This window comes from Astatotilapia calliptera, chromosome 22 (assembly GCF_964374335.1).
Source record: "Astatotilapia calliptera chromosome 22, fAstCal68.1, whole genome shotgun sequence".
Taxonomy (NCBI): Eukaryota; Metazoa; Chordata; class Actinopteri; order Cichliformes; family Cichlidae; genus Astatotilapia; species Astatotilapia calliptera.
Window position 1 is genome coordinate 36,608,129 of NC_137442.1, and position 7,671 is coordinate 36,615,799.

Sequence of the window (7,671 nt, forward strand, 5' to 3'; positions counted from 1 at the left end):
AGTAGTGGGAGTAGTAGTATAATTATTAACAAGTAGCTGTCACATATATGTGACAGCTGATACTCAGCTGCAGTTTGTTACTGTGCTTGTTGGACCTTCTCGTTCAAACACCAGGTTGATGCTGCCAGCGTCTCCTCCTCCTTCCTGCTACATGTGATAGAAAAGACTGTATATAAAGGACAGAGGCACCGTGAGGTCGCCCACGTTTAGTGCCTTTGGCTTTGTCTCATGTGAGGGTTACATAAGTTACATTTGAGAAGCGTTAAATGGAAAATGTCAAAATGAATAACAAAGGCATTTTAAACCATTTTAATCACATTGGTCAATAATGAATCATACTGTGCAGCACCTCAATGTGACGCGTTATACTGCAAACAGACAACAAAGACAGAAAACACTGAAACTAAACCGACATTAAACATGAAAACATGTCACTACAAACGATGTTCATGTAACACTAAAGTATGACAAAAACAAACTGGAATGTGTGGCTCACTGTGGGTGCATTATCCATGATGCAATGACTCAAACATTCATTGCAACCACTTTAGTAAAGTTGAAATCTAAAATAAATCATCCGTGCATTTTCTTCCGCTTATCTGAAGTCGGGTTATGGAGCCGACAGCAGGGGCGACCCGACCCCCCTCTCACCGCCTCCTCAAACTTATCTGGAGAAACATCGAACCTTTCCCAGGACAGCCGACAGACGTAATCTCTCCAGAGTGTCCCGGGTCTACGCCGGAGCAAATCAGCTCCTGTTTTTCCGACTACTACTGGAACACAGTCGATGCGGAAGTGCGGAGCAGCTCCGAGGTAAAAGGAATGCAGCACTAAAGTCAGGTTTAGTGGATGAGTGCTGGTTGTGAGTAACTGAAGGAAAGCTGGACATGTTGTTGTGCAGTCTTGACTATGCGCTCAGAACCAGAGGCAGTACATCATCCCACAGACAGTATCTGCTGTGGGTTGACCTTCTGAGTGGCTCTGATTGGATGCCCCAACATGCACAGAAGCTTGAGACTGTGACTCTTCACCTTACACTTGGCGCCCTGAGAGGTCAGCGCAAACATCTGCAAACTTTTTCTTCCCTACAAAAATCAAATTAACCACCTGTATTCATAAACATGTTTTTTGGGGGTTTTTTTTGCCTGTCCCGTTTGGATCTTTAGCCATCAGAATCGTTGTCTGAAGGCCAAGAAAGATGCCAAGTGGATTTAATTTACCAAGTGGATCATCATGGCCTTGCCATATTGGTCCATTTGATTGACCTTTATTATAATTATGAATTTCTTTTATTTTCAGTTGCTACAAACGGGACAGACATGACTGTGGGATAGGACGGGGAGAAAGAATGAAAGAAAGAGAGAGAGAGAAAGAAAACCAAAGGGGAGAAGAGACGGTGAGAAGGGGGGGAAGAGAGAAACAAACAAAACACCTGGATCACCTGTATGGAGATAAAAAACCAGAAGAGAAAACAAACAACAAAGAGCAACATAATAAAAACAGCACCATCACAATAAACTAGCTAACAATAGATAACAGTAGATACTTTAATTTCACCTGTTGAGAAAGAAAAAAGAAAACAAGCAGAAGAGAACAAGAGTAATAGAATAAACAACATCACAATGATATATGGGAATATGACAGTAAATACTAAATGTTAAACATTATTGTGCAGCACATAAGATCAACAGAACACAGTGTGCTTTGAGGTAGGAGCCAAAAAGGGTGTAGTTTGTGGGTGTGATCACCCGTGTGTACACCTGTGAGCATGGACGCGCTTGTATTTAAAAGGTTCCTTCATGTAATGATCTGCTAGAGGGTGTGGGGGGGCCACAGCCCCGTCCTCCAGGGCATGAAGCAGGTATGGAGGAGATCAAAACTCCAGACATCCAGAGGCCCCCAGAACACAAGAGACCAAGGAAGACCAACAGAGGGGCAGCTGCGCCACTGTCCCAGAAAGAGCTGAGGAGAGTCCCAGATGAGGGCTCACTCAGCAGCCGCGGAGCAGAAGCCAGGGGGGGTTGCAGTGACGCGCCCGTGAGCTCCGCCGGCAGCCAGCCGTGCCTGAGTGACCGAGCCCCAGGCCGAGAGGCCGGGGGCACCCCACCTCCGAAGGGGCCCGAGCGAGCCCCAGGCTCCAGGCCCCGATAAGCGGCCGCCAAGGAGTGAGCCGGTGTGTACCTGGACGCCCATCCCCGGACACAAAGAACCACCAACGCACCGATGTCTGAGGGAGTCCGCCACTGGCAGGGGAAGTGGTGGTGGGTGGAGATAGGCCTCCAAACCTTGGAGGGCCTGAGATGTCCCCAGAGAGGTGGCGTCTGATACCCAACCTGACATATAGACACAGACATACAGGCACACACAGATACAAACATCCATTCCCCCCCTCATGCTCTCATATGCACTTACTCCACACTCAACCAACGTGGAGACAGACATAAAGAGACGCTGTACACACGATCACACTCCCCAAGCGTACTCTAAGCATAAACATGTTAAGGTACCAGAGTCTGTTGCTGGTGTGCTTCCAGATCAGTTACCAGCTCTTGTCTTATGGTTCCTTTCTACATGTAGTGACAGGCATGGCTGTTGGAGGTGATTTAAACTGGAAGTCTTTTACCCACGTTTGATAGTGGACAAAGATTTATTAAAGTTATTCTAAAACCTCTGATTCTTTTTCCCTTTGTGCCCTCTCCTGTGTGGACTATCAGCCCACTCAGGTACTATGAAACAGTAACTGTGCCATGCTGCTGCTGGTAACACTGCCTAAGAGAAAATGCAAAGACTGTCTTTAAATCTCACTATATTTAGCAGCTAACTGTAACATGTACAAGCCAAAAGGCTGATTCTGTTCATCTGGCTGCAGCGTTTGCAGTGAGAGAAACGTTTCATCATCATTCAAGTCGGTCAGAAAACGCTAATCCAGATGAACAGAATCAGCTTTTTAGGATTTCCTTACCTGGATGGTTGAGCATGCATCCAGACAACATGTAGCATGTTTTGCAGCGATAAAATCATTACATTTAGTGTGAAACTGATGAGCAAGCCTGAAAAGAAAACAGCATTTTTCGAATCGACCGCCTCACTCTCTAAATGAGATTCTTGGTGTAAAGGTTTTTTAAGAATGAAAATGTCTCCTGCACTTCAACAATAATTAAAAATCATTCAATTCTGCCCAACTCCCGTGTACTTCCTGCAACTAACTGATAATGTTCACAGAATGAAAGTTAAACCTTTAATGAACATTTACAAACTGTGGTGTCTGTTATGAACCCGCCCCTCCTTTTACCCCATCGGCCTTTAACAGCTGAGGGGTAAGAGCAGCTGATCCTGAAGGTTCAGAGGGGAGGAACTCAGATTGTCGATGAAACGACCCACACTGGATTGATTCATGTCCTCCATCTTTATTCTTTTGATGTCTCTGTTTCAGAGGCATTGATATGGAGAAGCTTACTGACAGCCACTGATTCAGCTTCATTTGAAAACAAAAAGAGGAAAAGTGGTTGAAATCTTCACAGAAAGCTCCAAAATTATGTTTCTGTGACTTGACTTCAGTGGTTTTTGTTCTTGACTTTGTGTTTAGTGTGAAAGACTGTTGCCTACTGAATGTCCTGATGCATGCTCGGTCATCCAGGTAAGGAAATCCTAAAGTTGATTCTGTTCATCAGGACGTTTTCAGTGGGAGAAACGTTTCATCATCATCAGGTGACGTCTTCAGTCTCAGCTGACTGCAGGTTTCCAACCTTTAAACAGGACATTTGCACAATGACTGAAACCAGCCCACTGAAGGAACAATGGGCTGGGAGGTCAGTTCCTTAATCTTAATTATGCAAATTGTCATGATCATTGATCAACAACCATGAGTCCCATTCACAGAGAGCTGGGGAATGGCTGCAATCACAGCATTGTAAGATGGTGACAGATGTACCCTTAGGCCCCTCCTCCATTCAGAGATGGTCTTTCCCTTTACACGTAAATGGCCTTCTTGACTCCGCCCTCAAACCAGCGTTCCTCCCTGTCCAGGATGTTACATCCTCATCATTGAAAGAGTCCACTGGCCTGTAGGTGTAAATAGACTGCAGAGTCCTGGCATCTTTACCACAGTGAATGCTTAAATTGTATTTATTGGCATATACCTGACATTCAAAGCTAAGATTCAGCACACTGTGTTAGAGGCTGGGACTTGATGAATTCATCAAACATCCATCTTTTAAGTATTAAATTTCAAATTGCATTAATAAACAGCCATCATGTCAAAAATAAAACTGGATCATTATTTATGTCCAGCTGAGAATGAATCTGGGCGCTCATGTTACAATAAATTAACTCAAATCAAATCTACAGTCTTAGCAGCGCACAGTGATACAAGGGATGAGAGAACTGACAGCTATTACTTTAATCACCCCGTCTCAGTTTTGTGATGTAATGTGGTAACATCTGGACTGCTGTGTTTACTCTCACCATTTTTATTGCTAGTTTAAAGGCTGTAGATATATATATATATATATATATATATATATATATATATATATATATATATATATATATATATATATCAGCTGGATAGCGTAGGTGCAGCTGGATAGCGTAGGTGTAGCTGGATAGCGTAGTGGTTAAACTACACGCCTTTGGAACAGAGGATCGCAAGTTCGATTCCTGCCTGGAGCGTCTGTATCCAGTAAGGGTCCTAAGGCTAGACCCCCTATGCTAAGCAAGCCTACCGCAGACATGAGCGAGACAGATAAATATGAAGGCATGCCGGCTCGGACGTCGCCCGGATCAACAAGGTCCGCGTCAGGTGTTGAGGAACCAGGGCACCCTGACGAAAAGTGGGCTACTGGAACAAGAAGGCATCGGTGGGCAAGGGACGCTAACTGAAGGCCGGACGGTCCTGATCCCCAAGGACCCCAAGAAGGGACCGGTCCCCTCCAACTACCGACCAATAACCTGCCTCAGTACTACATGGAAGCTCCTGTCAGGCATCATATCGGCTAAGATGAACAGGCACATGGGTCAATACATGAGCGGGACACAGAAAGGAATTGGCAAGAATACCAGAGGCGCAAAACACCAGCTACTGGTAGACAGAACAATCAGCCGAGACTGCAAGACCAGACTGACCAACCTGTGCACTGCCTGGATTGATTACAAGAAGGCCTATGACTCAATGCCCCACAGCTGGATACTGGAATGCCTAGAATTGTACAAGATCAATGGGGCCCTAAGAGCCTTCATCAGGAACTCAATGGGGATGTGGCGTACAACACTAGAGGCCAACTCCAAGCCCATAGCACAAGTCACCATCAAGTGCGGGATCTACCAAGGAGATGCTCTGTCCCCACTGCTGTTCTGCATAGGCCTGAACCCCCTCAGTGAGATCATTAACAAGACTGGCTACGGATACCGACTACGGAACGGAGCAGTTGTCAGCCACCTCCTGTACATGGATGACATCAAGCTGTATGCCAAGAGTGAACGAGACATCGATTCACTGATCCACACTACCAGGCTATACAGCAATGACATTGGAATGTCGTTCGGACTGGAGAAGTGTAGTCGGATGGTAACAAAGAGAGGGAAGGTAGTCAGAACTGAGGGGATTGAACTACCAGAAGGCAACATTGCAGACATAGAGGACAGTTACAAGTACTTGGGGATCCCACAGGCGAATGGGAACCATGAAGAGGCCGCTAGAAAAGCTGCAACCACCAAGTACCTGCAGAGGGTCAGGCAAGTCCTGAGGAGTCAGCTGAATGGTAAGAACAAGATCCGGGCCATCAACACGTACGCCCTGCCCGTGATCAGGTACCCTGCTGGGGTAATAGGCTGGCCAAAGGAGGAGATAGAAGCCACTGACATAAAGACAAGAAAGCTCCTTACCATGCATGGAGGGTTTCACCCCAAATCCAGCACCCTGAGGCTGTACGCTAAGCGGAAGGAAGGGGGCCGGGGACTGGTGAGTGTCAGCACCACAGTCCAGGATGAGACAACGAACATCCAAGAATACATTGGGAAGATGGCCCCAACTGACCGAGTGCTCAGTGAATACCTCAGGCAGCAGAAACCCAAGAAAGAGGAGGGAGACGAGGAACCATCATGGAAGGACAGGCCCCTGCACGGTATGTACCACCGGCAGATAGAGGAGGTGGCTGATATCCAGAAATCCTACCAGTGGCTGGACAAAGCTGGACTGAAAGACAGCACAGAAGCACTAATCATGGCAGCACAAGAACAAGCTCTGAGCACAAGATCCATAGAGGCTGGGGTCTATCACACCAGGCAAGACCCCAGGTGCAGGCTGTGTAAAGATGCCCCAGAGACAATCCAGCACATAACAGCAGGGTGCAAGATGCTAGCAGGCAAGGCATACATGGAACGCCATAACCAAGTGGCCGGCATAGTGTACAGGAACATCTGTGCCGAGTATAACCTGGAAGTCCCGAGGTCAAAATGGGAGATGCCCCCAAGGGTGGTGGAGAATGACCGAGCTAAGATCCTGTGGGACTTCCAGATACAGACGGACAAAATGGTGGTGGCTAACCAACCGGACATAGTGGTGGTAGACAAACAGAAGAAGACGGCCGTAGTGATCGATGTAGCGGTTCCGAATGACAGCAATATCAGGAAGAAGGAACACGAGAAGCTGGAGAAATACCAAGGGCTCAGAGAAGAGCTCGAGAGGATGTGGAGGGTGAAGGTAACGGTGGTCCCCGTGGTAATCGGAGCACTAGGTGCGGTGACTCCCAAGCTAGGCGAGTGGCTCCAGCAGATCCCGGGAACAACATCGGAGATCTCTGTCCAGAAGAGCGCAGTCCTGGGAACAGCTAAGATACTGCAGGACCCTCAAGCTCCCAGGCCTCTGGTAGAGGACCCGAGCTTGAAGGATAAACCGCCCGCAGGGGCGTGCTGGGTGTTTTTTTTATATATATATATATATATTTATTAGGGGTGCAACGATACACAAAATTCATGGTTCGGTTCGGTTCGATACTTTGGTGTCACGGTTCGATATTTTTTCGATACAAAAAAAATGTTCATGCCTTTTTAAATTTGTCATTTATTAAAATTATAAATATATATTTTAACTCAAAAGTACAGTTTTTAAATTTAACCCTAACCCTTGTGCGTGTTTTTTATTTTGACAGCGAATGCGCACCTGCGGACCACTTATGTGCAGCCCTGGTTATTTAGCTCGTCATATTGCAGCCACAGAAATTCTTTTGTCCATGAAACCATAAAGCTGCACTTTCTTTTTGCCTTATAGTCTGATTTGTCATAACTTCTCCGTTTTGTGGTAAGCTTTTCTTTGGCTGTCACTTCTTCACCCTGACCTGTCTTATTTGGCTCAGCAGAACTGAAATGCTTTTACACACGGACTCACATAAGCTCAGCGATTCTCTGCGCGATCAACCTCTCACATGTTTAAGCTGCGGGAGATTTCACTTGTCATGTTTGCATAGTAAGCTAACGATTAATAAGACGATGTCAGAGGAATTGGTGCACAAATTATCATCACTCACAGATCAGTGCTGTCGCTCTCTATACACAGTTCGCACGATTGCAAAGTGAAAGCAAAAAAACAAGCGCAAATTCAAACGTGATTTCAATATGTCACATATTGACAGTGGCTCACCGATGCCAATGACATAATTACCCAGCTACATTTCT